A 22,829-nucleotide genomic window follows, 5' to 3' on the forward strand; every position below is an offset into this window, starting at 1 on the left:
TGGGGGGGGATCAACAATATTAGGTGCCACCTGGAACCTCAATGGTGGTGATCCTCTATAAAAAACCATAGGCCTTTCCGGTAAAAGGGGACCCAAAACTCTATCATTGCGTAGTACATTCCAGTGTCTATGTATAATGTTTTTAATCATGTGCTGTTGGGTGGAATAAGTAGTAAAAAATGCATGTTTAAATGTCTCATTGGGTTCCTTAATAGTTAGAACCAACAGCTTGTTTCTGTTTCTTACATCAGCTTGTTCAAAAGCTTGATTCAATGCTGATGGGTCATAACTTTCTCAAGGAACCTAGCCCTAAGAATAGAGGCCTCCTTAATAAAGTCTTCATGGTTAATGCAGTAACGCTTAAGCCTTAGAAACGGGCTAATAGGAACGGACCTCAGCTAAGCCAGATGGTGACAGCTATTGGTATTGATAAATCGATTCCTGTCTCCTTGAAGAAAGTGGATGTGACAATCACTTCCTCAGATACCTAATTGTCAAATCCAGAGAATGAATCTTGGATTTGCTACACTTGTGTTGAAGCCTAATGCCCCTATCGTTGTTTCAAAATACTATAAATTCCTCCAAATAGTCAAAATCACAATTCCATATGAGAAGGACGTCATCTATATACCTCCTTCAGAGAACCAGCTCTGGTCTCAGCCTAGTATAGATGATGTTCTCCTTCCCACTTAGCCAGGAACAAGTTGGCCATGCTGGGAGCAAACTTAGCCCCCATGGCCACCCCCCTGTTCTGAAAGTAATAGGAGCCCCCAAACCAAAAATAATTGTGCCCCATCGCAAAATCAAGCAGAAACAAAATAAACTGACGCTGGGCATCTACCATGTTGTCCATCCCAAGATAGTGCTCAACTTGCTCATGACCATGTGCATGTGAAATGATTATGTAGAGGGATGCCACATCCACATTTGCAAAGATGTAGCTATCCCTCCATTCAATACCCTGAAGAATATTGATGATCTGCAAGGAATCATGAGGAATGAGGGAGTTTTATCCACCAATGGCTGCGAAGAAATTTCAATGTACTTACCCACCTTGGAAGTAACCGAATCAATGCCACTGATAATTGGCCTTCCAGGTGGGTGTACTGGATCCTTGTGTACCTTGGGGAGGTAGTACATCACTGGCACCCGAGGGGCAATTGTAAGCAAAAAAAGCTTCTCTTTCTTACAGAAAAACTTCTCTTGAAAACCCTCCTCCACAAGGAACACATGGTCCTTTTTGTATTTAGTCATGGAGTTTCCTGCAAGGTGGACATAAGTATCCCTATCAGAAAGGAGACAAGACAACTCCAAATTATATGCAGCAGAATCGAATATAACTATGCCCCTTCCTTTGTCCACAGGACGCACCACTATGTCTTTATGATGTTTCAAAAGGTCAAGGCCCTTCTTAAAAGCATGGTCACCTCTATTTCTCGCGTCATCATCGCGGCGACGGCGCGACACGTCATCGCGATGGGATTTCGGCGCGGATTTCGATCCGATGGTGAGTACACTCCATCGGATCAAAATCCGCGGAAATCCTCGAGAGGATTTATCCGCGGATACGGTCCGGCGGACCGTATCCGCGGATCAATCCTCTCGTGTGTACCCGGCATAAATCAAATTCCGATTGGGAAACGAAGGACGACTACCTCTTCCCCTCCCCCTAGCCTGTCCAAAAGGGGCTCCCCTAAAGGGAAGGTTATGGAGTGATTGGTAGTTCTGAAAGGGGATCCTTACTGATGAAGCAGGACCCAATGTAGATGGTGGATAGGTATGGATAGTACCAGCAGAGGTTAACTAGGACCCTACTGGGACCCTGGGTACCCCACTGGCCGTGACATCATTATTTTGCCATTTGAAGACTTTGGGCCAGATTCACGTAGATCTGCGGCGGCGTAACGTATCGCATTTACGTTTAGCCGCCGCAAGTTTTACGGGCAAGTGCTTGATTCACAAAGCACTTGCCTGTAAAGTTGCGGCGGCGTAGCGTAAATCCCCCGGCGCAAGCCCGCGTAATTCAAATCAGCCGGGTAGGGGTGTAGAGCATTTAAATTAGGCGCGTTCCCGCGCCGAACCTAATGGGCATGCGCCGTCCCTAAAATTTCCCGACGTGCATTGCGCTAAATGACGTCGCAAGGACGTCATTGGTTTCGACCTGAACGTAATTGACGTCCAGCCCTATTCACGGACGAGTTACGCAAACGACGTTAAATTTCTAAATTTCGACGCCGGAACGATGGCCATAATTAACATAGGATACGCCACCTAGGGGGCATGTTTATCTTTACGCCGCGTATCTCTTAAGGAAACGGCTTATCTTTACTGCAACGGGCAAGCGTACGTTCGTGAATCGGCATAACTACTCATTACCATATTCTACGCCGACCTCAATGGACGCGCCACCTTGCGGCCAGCGTAAATATTGCACCCTAAGATACGACAGCGCAGGCCGTCGGACCTTAGGCATGTTTAAGTGTATCTCAGTTTGAGAATACATTTAGACATACGACAGGCTTAGATTCGGAGTTACGTCGGCGTATCTACTGATACGCCGGCGTAACTCTTTGTGAATCTGTCCCTTTATTTTTATAATCAGTTACTGTATATCTCGCAAGTATTTTTTCTTTTTCTTATTTTTCTGTTCTACTTCCTTTTTCTTAAGGTACTTCCTTAAACTATCAGACATTTGGTGTTCTTCTCACTCCCATTATAGGAACTGAGTTTATCTTTAAAAGGTACTAATTTCTTCTAATTTTAATAGTTTCTGATTCTTTTTACCAAGCATGTAATTAAAAAGTCCCAAACCCGTTTTGTTAAAATACTGAAACCATTCCGCAACATCTAGTATGTCACTTTGGAGAGATACCTCCCACGTCAGACTTCTGAGAGCCATATTCTCTGAAATATAATGTTCAAAGAAGGCAATGTCCCAGTTCCTGTGTAGTTCTGAGGTCAAAACATTTTTAAGCCTAAGAAACAAATCACCCAAATCACCATTAGTTACATTGATGGGTTAATTAAGCCATCTGTTAATCAAATGGGAGGCTCTAAAATCAAAGATATCCATGACGGAATGTGACAGAAACAACTGAGCTGCAGCACAAAGGGAGTTCAAGAGAATCAATAAACATATATAAGAATTCCTGCTGCTCCGGTTAGAAATACTATATGGATTATATATTAAAATATAAATTAATAAATAAATGAATATCCTTTAAACAGCCAGCACAAAAAATGATGAACAAAAATACATGATTGTCACGTTCACTTTCTTCAGGGAGACCGACAGAAACGGATATCAGTACCAATAGCTGTCATCATTCGACTTAGCTGAGGTCTGTTCCTGTCAGACGGTTTCTAAGGTTTAAGCGTAATTGCACTAACCATGAAGACTTTATTAACCACTTCAATACAGGGCATTTTCACCCCCTTCCTACCCAGACCAATTTTTAGTTTTTAGCGCTGTTGCATTTTGAATGACAATTGCGAGGTCATGCAACACTGTACCCAAATTAAATCTTTATGTTTTTTTCCCCACAAATAGAGCTTTCGTTTGGTGGTATTTGACCACCTCTGCGGTTTTTATTTTTGGCGCTATAAACAAAAGAAGAGCGACAATTTTGAAAGAAAAGCAATATTTTTTACTTTTTGATTTAATACATATCACAATTTAAAAAAAACATTTCCTCAGTTTAGTTTTCCTCAGTAGTATTCTTCTACATTTTTTAGTTAAAAAAAAATCGCAATAAGCGTATATTGATTGGTTTGCACAAAAATTATAGCATCTACAAAATAGGGCATAGATTTATTGCATTTTTTTTTACTAGTAATGGCGGCGATCTATGATTTCTATTGTGACCGTGACATTGCGACGGACATATCGGACACTTTTGACACATTTTCGGGACCATTCACATTCATACATCGATTAGTACTATAAAACTGCACTGATTACTGTGTAAATGTGACTGTCAGGGAAGGGGTTAACACTAGGGGGCGATCAAGGGGTTAAATATGTTCCCTAGGGAGTGAATCTAACTGTAGGGGGCAAGGACTCACAAGGGGAGGAGGCTGATCTGTGTTCCTCTGTACTAGGAACACACATTGGTCTCCTCACCTCTGACAGAACGTGGATCACGGTCCTGCAGACATCGCGGCCGCCGGGCATGCGCATCAGGTCCTGAGCGTTGCAGCGGGAGTGCGCGCCCCCTAGACAGCCAGGAAGCCCAGGACGTCATATGATGTCCACCCAGAATGGGAGATCCCTCCTGTGGACGTCATTTGACTATGGGCAGGTATTGAAGTGGTTAAGAAGGCCTCTATTCTTAGGGCTAGGTTCTTTGAGAAGAGTTATGACCGATTAGCATTGAATGAAGCTTTTAACAAGCTAATGCGAGGAACAGAAACAAGCTGTTGATTCCAAGGATTAAGGAACCCAATGAGACATTTAAACATGCATTAAAAAGATTATACATAGACACTGGAATGTACTATGCAATGATTGAGTTTTGGGTCCCCTATTACCGGAACGCCCTATGGTTGTTTAGAGAGGGGCAACACAATTGAGGCTCCAAGTGGCACCTAATACTGTTGATCCCCCCCCAATAGGGTGTCTTTTTTTCACAAAATAGGGGGCTTCTTCCCATGCAGGAAATTCTCAGTTTGCAGAATCAATTTGCAGGGTAGAAGGAAGACTGATACCTTCCAGTCTAACTCTACTGGTGAACCCTATAAAACCCTTCATCACTTGCACCACTAAACATGTGGTCTATCTTATAAGGTGTCCGTGAGGTTTAGAATACATTGGCCTCACCACTCGCATGCTCCAGGTAAGATTGAAGGAGTATGTGACTAACATTAATAATGGCTATCCTGTACACAGTCTATGAAAACACTATGATGTTTACCACAACCGGAATCCCAATGGTACTGTATTCTTGGGTATAGACAAATATATTGGTAATTGGATGCGTAGCCATATGACCAGAGGAGTCTCTAGGCTCGAGACAGAGTGGATACACAAGACCAAGACCTATAGTCCGTTTAGCATCAATGTTAAATGGGATGTGAACGCATTTATTAATAATGCACAATAAAACAGTTTCTTGCATGTATTTTATCTTTATTCATTTCCATTTGTTTAGAATGAACTTTTATTGAATCAAAATGTAATATATATTCTAACAGGTTTTCTTTTTATACTAGGATTTGAAGTTTAATAAAAAATGTTGTTTAGGTTAACCCCACAAGATGTAATTAGTTATATCCACAATAATCATGTTTAGAGCCGGTTCACACTGGGGCGACTTGCGATCCGACTTCATGTCGCCTCAAGTCGTCCCAAGTCGCGCTGTAGAGAAAAACAATGGAAGTGAATGGGAGCTGTGTTAATACACACGACTCAAGGCGATCCGACTTCAGAAAAGGTTCCTGTACTACTTCAATCCGACTTGTAGGCGATTTGTACCCATTGATTTCAATGGAAGTTGCCTCAGAAGTCGGATCACTGTCTTATCTGAAGCTACTTTCCAGGAAGATAACATACATTTCTCAGGCAAATCTCTCCTGCCCCCCTCCCTCCCCCTCCCTCTCCCAGAGCTGATTGTTGTTTTATTGGCCACTGGAATGTCTCCTGTCCTGGAGACGACTTCAAGTTGTGTTGTAAATCGCCCCAGATCGCCCTGTGGTTCATGCTCAAGTCGTGTCGGAGTCGCCTCTGAAAGTCGTGCTGGAAGTCGTGTCGCCCTAGTGTGAACCGGCGATTCATTAATTTGATTCTCTATTTAATTTAGAGGTTATATGCAATTATGTTGTCAGTTTACATCTAGTTGCATTCCTCTTTATTATGGTAGTGTTGTCAATCTTATATTTTTTCTGCTTAATTGTGGCAGTGTTATTACAGCTGGGGATAGGATATCAGGTCGGTTGAATGTCCATTCGGTTAGGTGTACTGGATCGGCTTCCTGCTGGTTGGAACGCATTGTTGCGTATATCTGGCCAGCGGAGGGTCAGCTCTGTTCATTGAGGTGGCTTCTGGCTGGTTGGAACACAAATTAGTTCCACTGTGAGCTTGTTGTCCCGTCTATAAAAGGCACTCCAGTCCACATCTGGCCACGCCCCTAACAAAGTCAATTCATGACAAAACATGTAGGGAGAAGCCTGTGACCAGACGTGGAGTGAGAATGTGTCGGCCATCTTGTTGGTGGTGCATGCTATGGGATTTAGACAGCAAACAAACAATTTTTTTTTAACCGGGACCATGTGAATTTATGTCCATTCCTTTTATTTTAATAAACTTTTTAAGGATTACTGCACCATGAGGCTTTGTTCCTTTATATTACATGGTTCCTGCACACATGTGAAGTTAATGCTATAAGCATTGAGAACGGATTGTAGAGAGCTGATTGTCCATGCTCACTTTGCCTGGTTTACTCATCGTGTTATGTGGTGATCAAGGTTCATTTGCATCCAAGGCTTATCTGACCCCTGTAACAAATGTCCACAGAGGCGGGTAAGAGGCATTTTATTCGAGTGTCGGTGGTGGCTCTCTTCCTTCTCTACACGATTGAGTGTTTATCCCATTATGTATGGTTCATCTTGAGTCTTAGCTGAGAAATCATTACCTTGAGGACATTATCTTTGAGCGCTGCACTGCTTTTGTATTATTGTTTTTATTGTTGTTCATCAATTTTTGTGCTGGCTGCTTAAGGGAAATTAATTAATTTATTCTTTTCTATTTTAATATATAATCCATATAGTATTTCAACCAGAGCAGCAGGTATTCTTATATATGATCCCTGATCACCAGCCTAAAGATTCACTATATAACAACTTACCCTCCCTATACTCAAACCTTAACATTTTACCTAACTCTAACATTAACACTTAGCTTTTTTACCTTTTTAAAGTAACTACTTTTGGGACATGGGTTTGGCACATTTTTCTGCTCTGAATATGGTTTATATACAGTACTTATTTTGCAGGCTGAAAAACAAGATAATGTTCAAATTACTAAAAAATGAATGAACTTTTTACACATCAAGTAAGCCTTTTCTGTGCAATGCTGCACTGAACATGCTTTTAAAATATTACCTTTATGGAATTTAAATCTTTCCTTTTAAATTGCAAATTGCATTGTTCTTTTATTTCAGCTGTTTGAAAACTTTTTTTGTGCAATTTTAGTATCCTAACAGGTTAATCTACAACATATGACGACAGCCATAGAAGTCCTCAACTAATGGCTTGTGACCCACATGTGACTCATAGCTGCTGTTGAGATTGCTTGTCATTGAATGTCAGAAGGTGCTTAGTACACCTTAGTCAGAAAATATACTACTTTACATTCCTTGTACCTGATGTGGTTCACTACCTCATTTTTGGAATGTGGCATATTTATAATTAGCAGCCAACTAGAATTAATCTTTCACTTTTTAATTGTGGTAAAATTATACTGATTTGTTAAAGTAATTAACAATCGCTATTAGGGCTGGGGAAATTAAAGATTAATTCCTCGATTAATCTTTAATTTTTTTGATCGATCAAAATTCTTTTGATCGATCAAAATTCTTGACGTCACCGGACAGCATGGACAGTGAGACTTACCCTGCTGGATGCGAGCAAACTGCACCCATTGTATTGAGGTACCTTTGTATCTGTGGAGCAGCAAGATACATCAGGCTCCATCAGGGGAAGGGGGCAAAAATAACCATTGTTTTCCTGTCCTAAGCAGTTTTGTGCAGACAATTCTTTGTGTATCTGCAACATCTGTTCCGTGCGAAAGACTGTTCAGTTCTTCGGGGTATATTGTCAATAAAATGCGATCACTTCTGCTTCCAGAAAATGTAAACACTCTGGTATGTCTGCCTGACTGGCTAAAGTGATGCCTACATGCCTACTATAAAGTGACTGACAGTCAATATACTATATACGTTTTATAATTAAAGTTAAACTAACTTGCTATGTTTTTCTTAAAGTTTAATAAGAAAAAATTACTTGTCAGTGCTACAGTTTGAATTTAAAATGTATTTGTGTGAACTGTGAAGTTAAGTTTCGGGTGATTGTATATAGTGTATAACACATTTTCCACTGACTAATGCAGAGTTGCAATCCAAGGAGATCAGCTAAAAGTAGTTGGATCTGTATGTGCGTTAGTATTAAATGAAATTAGTCGATTAATCGATTTAAAAAAAAAATCGATTAATCGAACACGAAAATTTTAATCAGTAACAGCCCTAATCTCTATACATTATGAATGATTGTTGTTTTTATCAGGGCTTAGCTACTAAATGGAATACCTCTGGCCATAGATAAAGCTAAAGCTGCCTATAGACTTTGGATTACATCTGGTTTCATGCCTGATTGGACTATTGAATGGTCTTTTCACTTTTTTTTCAGTTTTGTATCCACACAAATGCATGTCTGATATGTGAACATGCATACCATTGCCTATATAGGAAGGTGTGTGTGTGTGTGGAGTGGGGGGGGGGGGGGTTTGAGCACTAATCTATTTTAGGGTGAAAACAGTTAACGTTGACTCCCAGGGAGCTGGCAGATGCATAAAAATGCACCTCAACCTGATTGCAAGCATTCCATTGCCTTTGACCATGAATGATGGTAATGAAAGTTCTCACCACAATGATTATCTTGAAAATCTAGGCAGGGTAGATTTACTAAAACTGGTGCACGCATAAGATGGTACTGCTGTATATAGTAACCAATCAGCTTTTACATTTTATTGTCAAAGCTAAGGAACAAGCTGAAGTTAGAATCTTATTGGTTTCTTTGTACAGCGGCACCGAATTCTGTGTGCACCAGTTTTAGTAAATAACCCCTATGTGACTGCAGGCATAATCTATTTTCTATGTCTTCACAAAACAGGTTCTGTCACAGATATGTATTCCTATTTGTATTTCTAATGCTCAGGAGCCCTTGTTATTGCTGTCTCGTTACCCACCACATCCAGGTCTTTGTCTATCACTCTGTAGATTCAGTGACAGAACCTACAATATTTGCAAGCAAAGATCTAGACTTTTTTTTTTTAGTTATCTGTCTGGGTCTAATACATTAAAAATAGACTGGACAGGTTGAATAATACCCTTTGGGATAAGTGACAACTGCATGTCTGATAATTTAAATGAGGCTTAGCTGATCACCCTTTCAACCTAAATAGTATGAACTCTTATGCCCTGTACACACGATCGGTCAATCCGATGAGAACGGTCTGATGGATTTTTCCATCAGTCAACTGATGAAGCTGACTGATGGTCCGTCACGCCCACACACCATCGGTTAAAAAAACGATCGTGTCAGAATGCGGTGACGTAAAACAAAACGACGTGCTGAAAAAAACGAAGTTCAATGCTTCCAAGCATGAGTCGACTTGATTCTGAGCATGCTTGGATTTTTAACCGATGGACGTGCCTACAAATGATCGTTTTTTTTTCTATCGGTTAGGTATCCATCGGTTAATTTTAAAACAAGTTTCACATTTTTTAACCAATGGATAAATAACCGATGGGGCCCACACACGATCGGTTTGGTCTAATGAAAAGCATGAATCTGCAGAGAGTGAGAGGGGACAAAAGAAATAAAAAACTATTTGTTGTAGTAACCTGGGAATTACATTTGCTCTCGGCACAAATCAATTTCTATGTAAGGAAAGCTCCTGGGAAGATTATTATGTGTGCTGTTGTTCCCAGAAGTAGTAATACAGCACCAGAGTAAAAACATCATACGCATTCTGTCCTATATCATACATCTATAATGACCGGTTTGTACCTTGAAGACACTTCAATATCTATTTATATCACTTTTATCTCAAAACACTATAAAAGAACAGTTCAAAAGCTTAAAAAAAACTAAATAAATACCTACAATAAGTAAATATCATGGGGTATGCTATAAGATTTGTAGACCTGTATTTTCTTCTACATCAAGTCAAATCTAACATATTTATGGATTTTGTTGCTAAAAATAAAAAAATCGACAGCAAAATTAAACGTAGCATTTATTAAAAAAAGAACGTTTTTGATTTTCAATATAAAAATGATATTGCTGCTTTAATATAAAATCTGTACAGCTATTTTGTGGGGCCAGTGTAATTTAAAACATTGCAACTAGTCGAATTAGGATAGATAATAAAAGCTAGAATCTGATTGGTTGCTATGTGGCAACAATCCATTTTTGATGATTATGCCTCAATTAATGTTGGAAGATAATTATATCATAATTATGTATTTTTTTTTTTAGTTGATTATTCACAAAATCTACTCAGACAAGTTCAGGCATCTACAATAATGAATTAAAAAAATGATACAAAAACGTTAATATGTAGCACCCATTTGCTATAAATAATTTGTCTTCTGTGATACTAACAAAGCCTCAGCTATGTTCTGGACACCATAATGACATTTCTTCCAAGAACTGCAGCAGTTACTAAACTATGAACAACTTTGACCGCAGGCTATGTATTTTATAATGAGAACAAAATAATCACGCTGAGTATTAGCTTCACGCGCCATTGCCTGTCCGCATTTATTAAGTTATCTTGTTTACTATCAATATTCAAATATATACATTGCTCACTATCTATATTCAAATATATTATATCTTTTTATTAAAAGGTAACTTTAGAAAGTAATACTTTGTAATGCCTTTTTATGAACATCATTTTAAAAGTGAGGACTTCTGGTATTATTCTGTGTACAGGCTGTTATCCTAGAAGTACCCACTAATAAATTGTATTTCTTGCGTAGCACTGACAGCCTGCATTTTAAAGTATACATTCAGCCAGTTCATTATATTACTAGAAAAAAAAAAAAAAAAAATTCACAGTCTGAAAATGATTGTTAGTATTTCTAGACACACTCCTAATCAAGTTGTTTGAAATACATTTAGGAAAAAAAAAAATCCAAGATGCTAAAAAAAAATTCCTGTCTCTGTTGATTGTTAACCCTTTAAAGACAAACCAATAATTATCATGCTGTTTTCAACATAGTTGGATAAAAAAGAGACAAACTAGTACCAATCAACAAATCTTTCTTAATCAATCTCTCTATCATTCATTGCTCTATCTATCTATCTATCTATCTATCTATCTATCTATCTATCTATCTATCTATCTATCTATCTATCTATCTATTTCTCTTTCTATCTATTTCTTCCTATCTATATATATATACCTGTCTGTCTATCTATCTATCTATCTATCTATCTATCTATCTGTCTGTCTGTCTGTCTGTCTGTCTGTCTGTCTGTCTGTCTGTCTGTCTATCTATCTATCTATCTGTCTATCTATCTATCTATCTATTTATCTATCTGTCTATCAATCAAAAATACATCATTTGTAAAATATTTTTTGTTTATAAAGGCTCTGCAAAATATTTATTTACTTTTAAATAATGGTAATTGAACCAATTGTTTTTACAGAACCAAACAAATAACTAAAGCAAAGTCTGATTTTTTTTTAAGAAAACTCAGAAAGAAATAAAAGCATAAATCATTAAAGTGAAAATCATTACCTGTGCTGTGCTGCTTTGATTGAACAAAATGCTTCATTCTGTAGAAGAAAAATCAAACTCTTCCACTGATATGTAATAGTGTTTTCTTCTGATCCTTCTTTTTAAGCTGCCTTAGCAGTGATCATATGTGCATTTCCAAATTCTGCTTCTGTGTATTGAGAAAACCCAAGGACCTCCTATACAGGTCCCTCTTACCAGCTTGCTGTTAATGGCATATACTGCTGCCCCCTAATGTTCTTTTTTCAAACTGCAGCACAGTTTGGCTACGTTGTACTTCTAATTAATAACAATGGCTCATGCAGATAAAAACATGGTTTATGGATCGATGCACAGGAGGGGTGCTTTTCCCTCTATGAGCTACTGCACAGCACTTGCTGCCTAGGGACATCTCACTATTATTTATAATTGTGATTAATATCGATAAGAAGCAAATAATTTCCAGTTCCCAGGTTCTGCATGTTCATAATATTGTCTAATACATTTTGTAGAATTAAACAACAAATTTGGTGACTGCAGAAAAATAAAAATGCTATAAAATTAAGCTCATAATGAGTACAATATATTACTATTGTAATAATGTTGTTATCATTAAAATGGAGCTGCAATGCATAATGTTATAATTTTCTCCCACTAATCTTCTCCTACTACATCTAAACTGATTACATAACAACAATGTTATTTCAGAGAAAACAACAATTCTTTCTAAGCATAAAAAGCAACTTTTTGTGGAAGCTTACATATGTAAAAGCAGAGGAAAAAGGAGGATTGTACTTGAAACTCCTTGACATCCTTAGCATGTAACACATATAAAAGTCTATGCATGAATGTAAAAAACCTTCAGTGTGCAGCTCCCCTCTCTGCCCCCCTAATACTTTCCTAAACCCGATCATGATCCATCGATGTGCACGAGACCTGAAGCTTTCCCAGGTCTCTTTCTCCTGATTGGCTGAGCTGTAGCAGCAGGAGCCATTGGCTCCCGCTGCTGCCAATCACAGCTAGCGAGGCGGGAGCAGGGGGTGGGGCTGAGCTATGCTCTTATGGATGCAGAGAGAGCATGCACGAGTGCCCCCACAACAAGGGGCTTGCTATGGGGGCACACAGCAAGCAGAAGGGGCCCAGAGCGCAAGCAGGGGACCTGAGATGAGGAGGATTGGGGATGCTCTGTGCAAAACCACTGCACAGAGCAGGCAAGTACTGTAGGACATGTTTGTTATTTTTTTAATATATATTTTTTCTTTACAATCACTTTAAGACCCCTTTCACATTGAAGGCAGTTTTCAGGCGTTTTAGCACTAGAAATAGTGCCTGTAAAGCGTATGAAAACTGCCTCCCATGCTTTCACACTGGGGCGGATGTTAGAAAAAGTCCTGCAAGCGTCCTCTTTGGGGTGGTTTTGGAGTGTTGTATACAGCACTCCCAAAATGCCACTGCCAATTGCAATGAATGGGCGGCGCTTCCGAAACACCTGAAAACACCTGAAAAGCACTTTGGAAGCAGCCCAACACAAGCGTTTTTAACTCCTTCTTTGGCCACTAGCGGGGGTTAAAAGCATCCTGCTAGCAGCCGAAAAGCACAGATTAAACAGCGCTAATGCGCTGCTAAAACAAGTAGGGCTTTATAGCTAACGCACGGGTGGCCCCAGTGTGAAAGGGGTCTAAGGTGGGTCCTTATGAAACAACTAATTTTTGGTCATGTGCCTTAGGATATCAGGTTACTTGTATATTAGTTTCAGAATCTTAGATTACATTTGGAAGGTTATTGTTACATACCTTGTGGCAGAGCCTGACTTGTAGAAGGAGACTTCTCACACGACCCCGGCTCATAGGCCACTGGTGTTGCAACAGAGGCTGCGAGAAAGCGGTGACGTAAAAGTGCCTGCGAGAGCTTCTGTTGGTTTGCAGAAGTGTGTTGCATGTGCCTTACCTGAGCTGGGCTGGATGGCTGAAGCAGCGGATGGCAACGCAGGCAGACAGCAGACGGAGGATCAGTGTCACCAGGCAGGGCATGTAGAGCAGGACAGATGGATAACTGGATGCAGAGTCAGACAAGCCAGGTTAGCAATAAAGGATCAGATACGAGCATAAACAGCAGGCAGAGAATGGTCAAGATGCAGGCAGAGGTTGACAACAGTATATCAGGTAACAACATCTTTAAGGCAAGCAGAGGTCAGGATAGGTGGAGAGCAAGAATGGTCAGGATAAGCCAGGTCAAACACACTAGTGCAGCTGCTGCCCTTATATAGGCCATTTGGCGCCAGCAGTAATGGCTAACATACGCGCACATGCGAATATGCGTTAGCCTGTGCACATTCATACGTTCGCACATGCTTTAGCCTATCTCCCGCAAAACTTGCACCTACAGAAGCGCATCTACGCATGCATATCTGCCTCCACGTAGGAGCTTCAGCTATGCTAAGGTCAACACGTCCCTGGCAGTTATATTTAGATACAATACAATATTTAAACAGCGCAGCCGTTTTTTTTAAAGCATATTTTTAGCCAATTTTTTTTTTTTTGGGGGGGGGGGGTAGAGTATGTCAAGAATGGAATTCCCTTCATTTTATAGAGATGTCCTCTGACTTCCTGTTGCATCTCTGGGACAATCTGATAAAATCTCCCCAATAGGACACAGACAACAAAAAATAAAACAATGGTGTTTTAACTATTTCCTACTCACCCCAAAATAAAAACAAAACAAAGTTTTGGCTATAGATTCATTTAAATATTAGTTCCTCCATTATATTCCAGTCAAAATCTAATTTAAACTAGAATGCATGGCTATGGTTTGGCAACCATCCCTAAATGTATGGACAGTTTGTAAAAAAAAAAATTGTGCTTTTCTCCTGACTGTAAATGTCTGCAGACAGGAGAAGAGTGCCTGTAAATTTTGCAGTTTTCCCCCGTCTCTATATTGCACATGCACAGTCATGGAGCTGGCCAATTATTAGACAGCTGAGCTCGGCCTGACTGCCTGGGTCCGGGATGGTGTGTGTGATGGCAAGGCACTTGGTGCCTGTTTCTAGTAGTTTGAAGAAGAAAGGAGGGAGGAAGAGGAGGACCAGCAGTCGGCATGAGCCCGAGCTAGCCTGCAGTGCCCTATAGCCCGTCCAACCACAATGACATAAAGCCCGCCTGCCTGTCCCCGGACCAAGTCTGTCCCCGGTTTTGTCCCCGGATTAAATTTGAACAGGGGCTGGGGCAATTTTAAAGACAGTCAGTGCGGAATAAAAAGCTTAGGGGGGTGCAGGGCCGCCATCAGGGGGGTACAGGCAGTACACCTGTAAGGGGCCCGGAGGTCCCCAGGGGCCCCGGATGGCAACCCCCTTTTTTTTATTTATTTTTTTATAAAAAAAAAATATTTATTTTAATATATTTTTATTTATTTTTTATTTAAGGGACAATTTTTTTTTTATTTTTTTTTTAGAGGTCCTGAGGTCCCCAGGGCCCCGGATGGCAAACCCCCCTTTTTTTTTATAAAACAAAATATTTCTTCTATATGCATACATTATTAAAGGGCCCAGAGGGCCCTGGATGGCAACCCCCCTCTTTTTTATATTATTTTATTTCTTTTTTTTTCTTTTTAGTTATTTTTTTTATATATATATATATATATATATATATATTTTTTATTAAAGGGCTCAGAGGTCCCCAGGGCCCCAGATCGCAACCCCCCTTTTAAAAAAAAAAAAATATATTTTTTTTATTTCTTTTTTTTCTTTTTATTAAAGGGCCCAGAGGTCCCCAAGGCCCCGGATGGCTACCCCCCCCCCTTTTTTATATATTTTTTTATTTCTCCTTTTTTTTGTAAAGGGCCCCCCGCTTCTCAATTCGCTGCAGCCCCCCCCGCTTCTCAATTTCAGACGGCAGCACCCCCCCCCCCCCCGGTTCTCCAGGGGGTCATTCCTGATGGCGGCCCTGCAGAACACTGGAGAAAAAAAGTTTTAAAAACGGTCGTTTTTTTTTTCAGGATTCCTAAAAACTTCAGTTTTTAAACCTTTTTTTACATTGATACATGTTCCCTCGGGCAAGACCCGGGTTCTCAAAGACGTTTTCACAGGCATACTATAGACACCCAGCAGGTACAATATTTAAAGGAATTTTTCATTTTTTTTTTTTTTTTTTAGGCATCATTAAAATCACTGCTCCTGAATCTTTAGGTGCAAACTACAGAGCACATGGCCAGTACACACCAAGTAGCTTTAGGTGCAAACTACAGAGCACATGGCCAGTACACACCAAGTAGCTTTAGGTGCAAACTACAGAGGACACAGGCAATAAACCACGTAAGAATACTGCAGCTAGCACAATCACCTGCCTGCCCGTAAATTAGGAAGAACTGATCTAGCTAGACTATACAGTGTATAAATATATGTACAACACCTGGGATGTATATATATCCTCTACACACTGTAACATTAACTGACTAGACTGCCTGCTCTATCTACCTGCAAAAAATGACACTCTCTCTGTCCTCTCTTAACCACCGCAACACACTACACAAGGCCGACCTGCAGGCGGCCTTTTATAGTGTGGGGCGTGTACTAAACCCCCTGAACCATAATTGGTCAAAGCCACCCTGGCTTTGGCCAATTATGGCTCTCCGTTTTTTGCGCGCTGTCTATTCGAGTCGAACATGAGTTTGACTCGAATACAAAGCTCATCCCTACTGGTTAGTAAGCTGAGTAGCGGGCTGGATGCGGCAGTAGAAAGGTGCACCGAAGTCCCGGCAGGATACTAACGGCAAGCTGGAGCAGTAGCGTGGCACTCGCGGGACAGGAACCAAGCAGGTGAAGCAGACCGGGTCAAACACAAATGGGCAGATCAGAAGCCAGAGCAGAATCCAAAGGGGTAGTCAAAGCCCAGGCCAGGTCGGTATAACAGGCGGGCAGAGAACAGAGCAAGGGGCTGAGCAGGTGCGGTGGTCAGACGTAGCCGGGATCAGGGACAGGTGGCAGGCAGGAGTGTTCAAAGGAAGCCGGGTCAGGTAATCAGGATACAAACAGGTACACGGATACAGAGATACTCCAGTGACACACTGTAGACTGGACAGCAAGATGGTGAGGGACCTGGCTGCTTTAAATAGAGTGTTTTGGCGCCAAACGCCGTCGCCGCACGTGTTCCCGCCGCGCGCTGCCGCCACAGGCGCACGCGCACCAGCACGCGCCGGAACTGGATTCTCCTGCCATTGTTACTGATGGCCACACTGCTGGAACGCCTTCCATGACAGGAACTCTGCAGACAAAGCTGCACTAGATTCTGTGTGCACCAGTTATAGTAAATCTCCCTCAATATGTTGTTTTGCTAGTTACTTATTCCTGACTCCTGCACTCTAAACATCATGATGTAAACTCCTGACCAAGGTGTTCTTTGCCCCAACAATTGCTGGTTTTAATGAAGTTCTTATTTAAGGCAGGGACGAGAATGAGAGGACGTCTGTGATAGGTGAAACAGTGAGTGAGTCAGTGTATCGTAGCTTCCACAGGATTTTCCTAATTTCCCACGGACTGAAAAGAGCAGAGGGGGAGCAAAAGGAAGACAAGTATGTTCTCAGGGGGAGAGACAGGTTAAGCTGAACTCCAGGAACAATTTTTTAAACTTACATTGGGTCAGCTTGCTTAAATTATTAATGGGTATGCTGAAATTCAATGTAGTAGCCTTTGCTACTTACAAGAATTGCTCTCCAGTGTCAGGTGCTGCTGGAGCGACTTGCCATCTGTTCCCTAGGGGTCTGTTACTCAGCATCTCCATCATTCAGCAAATGTCATGCGTGCAATGGGCACAGTGAGGCGTGCAATTGGGCACAGCGAGGCGTGCAATTGGGCACAGGGATGCATGCAATTGGGCACAGTGAGGCTGCAAATGGGCACAGTGAGGCTGCAAATGGGCATTGTTGACCCTCTTTTCAACTTACAGTAGCTGCTGCATTTCTTACCCTAGGCTTATACTCAAGTCAATAAGTTTTCCCAGTTTTTTTGAAATGAAGTGCCTCGGCTTATATTCGGGTCAGCTTATACTTGAGTATATACGGTATTTTTGTGTGCATAAAAAGCAAATGTAATGGAAACATTTAATTTCAAATAAAATTGATCCTTTGTCCTGAGGTTTATTTGTGTCTGTGAGGCTGTCAGTTGTGGTACAGCACTTAGGAATATTTTACAAGGACTGTGTTATGCAGTGTATAAATCGACTAGACAGAATTTCACCATACATATTGTTTGCCAATGTGTGCCGCCCATGCCGCAGAACTTATTTTCCTGTTTTGAACCAAGATGCCCCAGGTCTTTCATAATCCTCATCATGCTCACATTTTGTCACTTTGCTTTGAGTTCTTAATTGTAGAGCCAGGCAGATTACTTGTTATATATGGTTAATATCTACACGTTGTTTATATATTGTTTAAATACCGGCTTTATTCGTTTATAATAGCAGTTTTTGTCATATGCCGGTAAAAATAAAAAATGTCAGCAAAAAAAAACGTGCTCTGTCAGTAAATGAATCATAACATAAGAGATGTATGGTATAAACTTATCATGTATACCTTATAAGAGCGATTTAATTTCAGTAGTTATATCCCTCTCTACTGTACTCTGTATATAAGCCGTGTTGTGAAATATGTCAGAGAGCTGTGTATAACCATGCACAGACAGTCAGGAGCCTTTTCTAACAATTCCAGAAAGGTTCATGAAGTAGCATTACCCTTTTCAACAGTGGATGGGCATTCAAATTTATATGAATGCTTATGAAAATTCACAAACAGCAAAATTATGATAATTTGATGCAGTCATGCTAAAAGGTCAGGACAGAAAAACATATACAACTCTAATATATAAAAGCTCTGTGTTTGGTCTGTTAGGATTTTGCAGAGTGATGTGTTAGCTGAACATTCATTGTGGCTTAATAAGCAATCAATTTGTTCTGTTAGCTGGTAAAAGGGTCTTTTGGACCTCTTACTGATTATCTTCTGCATTGTAAGAAGTGTGAATTTACCCCCTGCCTAACTTCATTCCCATCAGGAGCGTGGGATCTCTGACAGCCAGGGGCGTTGCTAGGTGCCAAAAAGACCAGGGGCTTCAGCCCGAAGCCAAGCCGGCACCGGGGGGGGGGGGGGGGGGGGTTGCGCGGCCGGTGGAGTGGCGCAGGGTGACCTGACCTGACCTGCATACACTACACTGACCTGACCTGCATACACTGACCTGACCTGCATACACTACACTGACCTGCATACACTGACCTGACTACCCTGACCTGACTACCCTGACCTGACCTGCATACACTACACTGACCTGACCTGCATACACTACACTGACCTGACTACACTACACTGACCTGACCTGCATACACTACACTGACCTGACTACACTACACTGACCTGCATACACTACACTGACCTGCATACACTACACTGACCTGACCTGCATACACTACACTGACCTGACCTGACTGACCTGACCTGCATACACTACACTGACCTGACTACACTGACCTGACCTGCATACACTACACTGACCTGACTACACTGACCTGACCTGCATACACTACACTGACCTGACCTGCATACACTACACTGACCTGACTACACTACACTGACCTGCATACACTACACTGACCTGCATACACTACACTGACCTGACCTGCATACACTACACTACACTGACCTGACCACACTACACTGACCTGACCTCACTGACCTGACCACACTACAATGACCTGCATACACTGACCTGACCTGCATACACTACACTGACCTGACCTGCATTGCATACACTGACCTGACCTGCATTGCATACACTGACCTGACCTGCATTGCATACACTGACCTGACCTCACTGACCTGCATACACTGACCTGCATACACTACACTAGCCTGACCTGACTACACTACACTGACCTGACCTCACTACACTGACCTGCCCTGCATTGCATACACTGACCTGACCACACTAACCTGACCTGACTACACTTATCTGACCTGACTGACCTGACCTGCATACACTGACCTGACTACACTACACTGACCTGAATACACTACACTGACCTGACTACACTACACTGACCTGACCTACATACACAATCACTGACCTGACTACACTGACCTGCATTGCATACACTAACCTGACCTGCATACACTGACCTGCATACACTGACCTGACCACACTGTCCTTTTGTGAAGGGGTCAAATACTTATTCCACTCATTATAATGCAAATCAGTTAATGACTTTTTTGAAATGCGTTTTTCTGGATATTTATGTTGTTATTCTCTCTCTCACTGTTAAAATAAACCTACCATTAAAATTATAGGCAGATCATTTCGTTGTCAATGGGCAAACGTACAAAATCAGCAGGAGATCAAATACATTTTCACCTCACTGTATATATTATCTGTACTCTCAAAGGAGTTGTAAACCCTCAAGGTTTTTCAATTTAATGCTCTATGCATTAACCCCATAAGGACCGCCGCACGACTATATACGTCGACAGAATGGCATGGATGGGCACATGGACGTATATATACGTCATCTTTAAGAGCCCAGCCGCGGGTCGCGACCTGGTCCGAACCTATGACCTATAACCTATGACCTGTGACACTGTCACCTATCAGTGCCCACCAGTGGTGCCAGTCAGTACCTCATCAGTGCCACCTAGCAGTGCTGCCTATCAGTATCACCTACCAGTACTGATCAGTGCCCATCATTGCTACCCATCAGTGCCCATCACTGCCACCTATCAGTGCCAGCTATTAGTGCAAATTCTTAGTGCCCACCAGTGCCACCTATCAATGCCCTTCAATGCCACCCATCAGTGCCACCTCTTAGGCCCCGTACACATGAGGAGACATGTCCGATGAAAACAGTCCGCGGACCGTTTTCATCGGACATGTCTCCTGGGAGCTTTTGGTCTGATGTGTGTACACACCATCAGACCAAAATCCCTGTGGATAGAGAACGCAGTGACTTAGAAGACACCGACGTTCTCAAACACGGAAGTGCAATGCTTCCACGCATGCGTCAAATCAATTCGACGCATGCACAGGATTTCGGGACGCTGGTTACACGTCATAACCAGCGGACATGTCCGATTCGGTGTACTAACCATCGGACATGTCCGACAGACATGTTTTTCCTGCGGACAAGTTTCTTAGCTTGCTAAGAAACTTTTGTCCGCTGGAAACCTGTCCGCTAGGCCGTACACACGGTCGGACATGTCCGCGGAAACTGGTCCGCGGACCAGTTTCAGCGGACATGTTCGACCGTGTGTACGGGGCCTGAGTGTCACCTCTCAGTGCCCACCAATGCTGCCTCTCAGTGCCCACCAGTGCCGCCTATCAGTGCCCACCAGTGCCGCCTTATCGTTGCCCACCAGTGCAGCCCATCAGTGCAGCCTATCGGTGCCCATCAGTGCAGCCTCATCAGCATACATCAATGAAGGAGAAAAATTACTTGTTTGCAAAATGTTCTAACAAAATATAAAACGGTTTTGTATTTTATTTTTCAAATTCAGTCTTTTTTTATTTTTTTAACAGAGGTGATCAAATACCACCAAAAGAAAGCTCTATTTGTGGGATAAAATTCATTTGGGTACAGTGTTGTATGACCACGCAATTGTCATTCAAGAGTGAGAGCGCTGAAAGCTGAAAATTGGTCTGGGCAGGAGGGGGGTTTAAGTGCCCAGAAAGAAAGTGGTTAATATATTCATTCATGTCTGTTAATAAAAACTGCTTATATTGCTGTGCTTGGTATGATATCAAAGACACCTGAGAGTCACTTAAAACTTTATGTACTTATAAATTGCTTTAGTTTGTTTTTTATCTCTGTTGTAAATGAGCGCAATTAAGCATGACGTCAATGTATTGTATTATATGATCAATTGTAGTCTTAAGGAGGCAATGAGCTTCTTATTGAACAGCCCAGCTGTGACTCTAATGGGCTCAGCAAAGGCAAACATGGGCAAGAGACTAATAGTGAAACATCCCGCCAGCAGTATTAATAGTCAGCCAGCTGTTTCCTTTTATTGATCTGCCTTATTAAGCTGCAAGAATACATCTTGAAATAATATTTAGTGTAATGACTTCGTTTTTGTTTTTCATTATTTTTCTTTAGTCTTTAATTCAACTCACAATGGAAAGCCCAATTGGACTTTCGGTTTTAATCAGCTAAAATACATCCCATATGCATCAAACAAAAAAGGTGTTCAGAGATATACAGTTTGTTTGGAAGTTTGTTGTCTGATTATAAAAGCTTGTCCTGGGCCAGCATGGTGTAAAGAAGGACCTTTGTTCTCTATGTGGAAGCAGCGGGCTCTCTGCAAAGGTCTGACATGCCCCTAGGGTTGCCGCCTTTTCTTCAAGTCAAATCCGAACACTTTAGCGGTGCACAGCAATTTTTTTTTATAATATAAACTATACATATATTTTGCTATTAAATAACATTTCTAATCATATGAAGTTAATAACAAGAGTTGCCCTTTACATCTGAACTCGCAGAGTTCCCTTTCACTGTAAGGGGGGACTCTGCAGACTCTGATGTAAGGGAGAACTCTGGGGACTCTAATATAAGAGATGCTCTGGGAACCCTGATTTAAGGGGGAACACTGAGAACTCTGATGTATGAAGATGACTTTGATGTAAGGGGGAACACTGTGACCTTTGGTGTAAAGGGGAACTCTGATCAAAGGGGTGCTCTGAGAACCCTGATTTACCTTGATGTACTCTTTCAGGGGCAGGAGAAAGAAGGGGGGAGACTTTAGTTAGAGACAGGGATGGATCTCATCCAAATGTATCTGAGGCTGCTGGACTTCAAATATCCAGCCCTCACTTTCCTATTCTGAGGCACAGCGCTGAGGAACGGAGTGTAGCGCCTGGCTATTATCAGAGTCGGTGCTGGTTGAAATTTAGAGGGAAAGTTCAGAGAAATAGTTGGCTCTGAACTAGTTTGATTGTTTAAATTTGGGTCTCTGCTCTAGCTTGGCTGTACTGTGGGCTGTCCTTTTGTCCGGGGGCTCCCGTCACCCCCAGATGGCAGGTGGCAGCAGTGGGGTCAAGTGTGTCTGAGTATCACTCCTTGGCAGCCAGTCAGGGGTTTGCTGTGCATGCTGGGGAGGGGTATAAAGAGGACCAAGTTGGCCCAGAGAAATTGATCTGCTGTATGGATTCAGTGATCGACTGGGTCCCCAATCTAAAGAGGGTCCCGAGCTGTCCGTCCCATTGGAGGAAGCTGATTGATGAGGGAGTCTGTCCGAAGAATACCAAGCACGAGGATGGTGTTTCAGGAGTGGCCTGTCCATTCATCGGGGGACAACCCAGGTTCT

At 41.7% G+C, this 22,829-nt stretch overlaps 1 protein-coding gene across 1 annotated transcript in view; it reads right to left on the reverse strand.

Moving 5' to 3' along the window:
* Positions 1-11,716, reverse strand: part of PROKR1 (prokineticin receptor 1) — a 48,656-nt gene extending 36,940 nt beyond the window's left edge. Inside the window, exon 1 of the mRNA XM_040351268.1 lies at positions 11,526-11,716. The gene's annotated coding sequence lies outside the window, so the exon portion shown is untranslated. The remainder of the gene's footprint in view (positions 1-11,525) is intronic.
* Between the last annotated feature and the right edge of the window lie 11,113 nt (positions 11,717-22,829).

This window comes from Rana temporaria, chromosome 4 (assembly GCF_905171775.1).
Source record: "Rana temporaria chromosome 4, aRanTem1.1, whole genome shotgun sequence".
In the NCBI taxonomy this organism is placed as follows: Eukaryota; Metazoa; Chordata; class Amphibia; order Anura; family Ranidae; genus Rana; species Rana temporaria.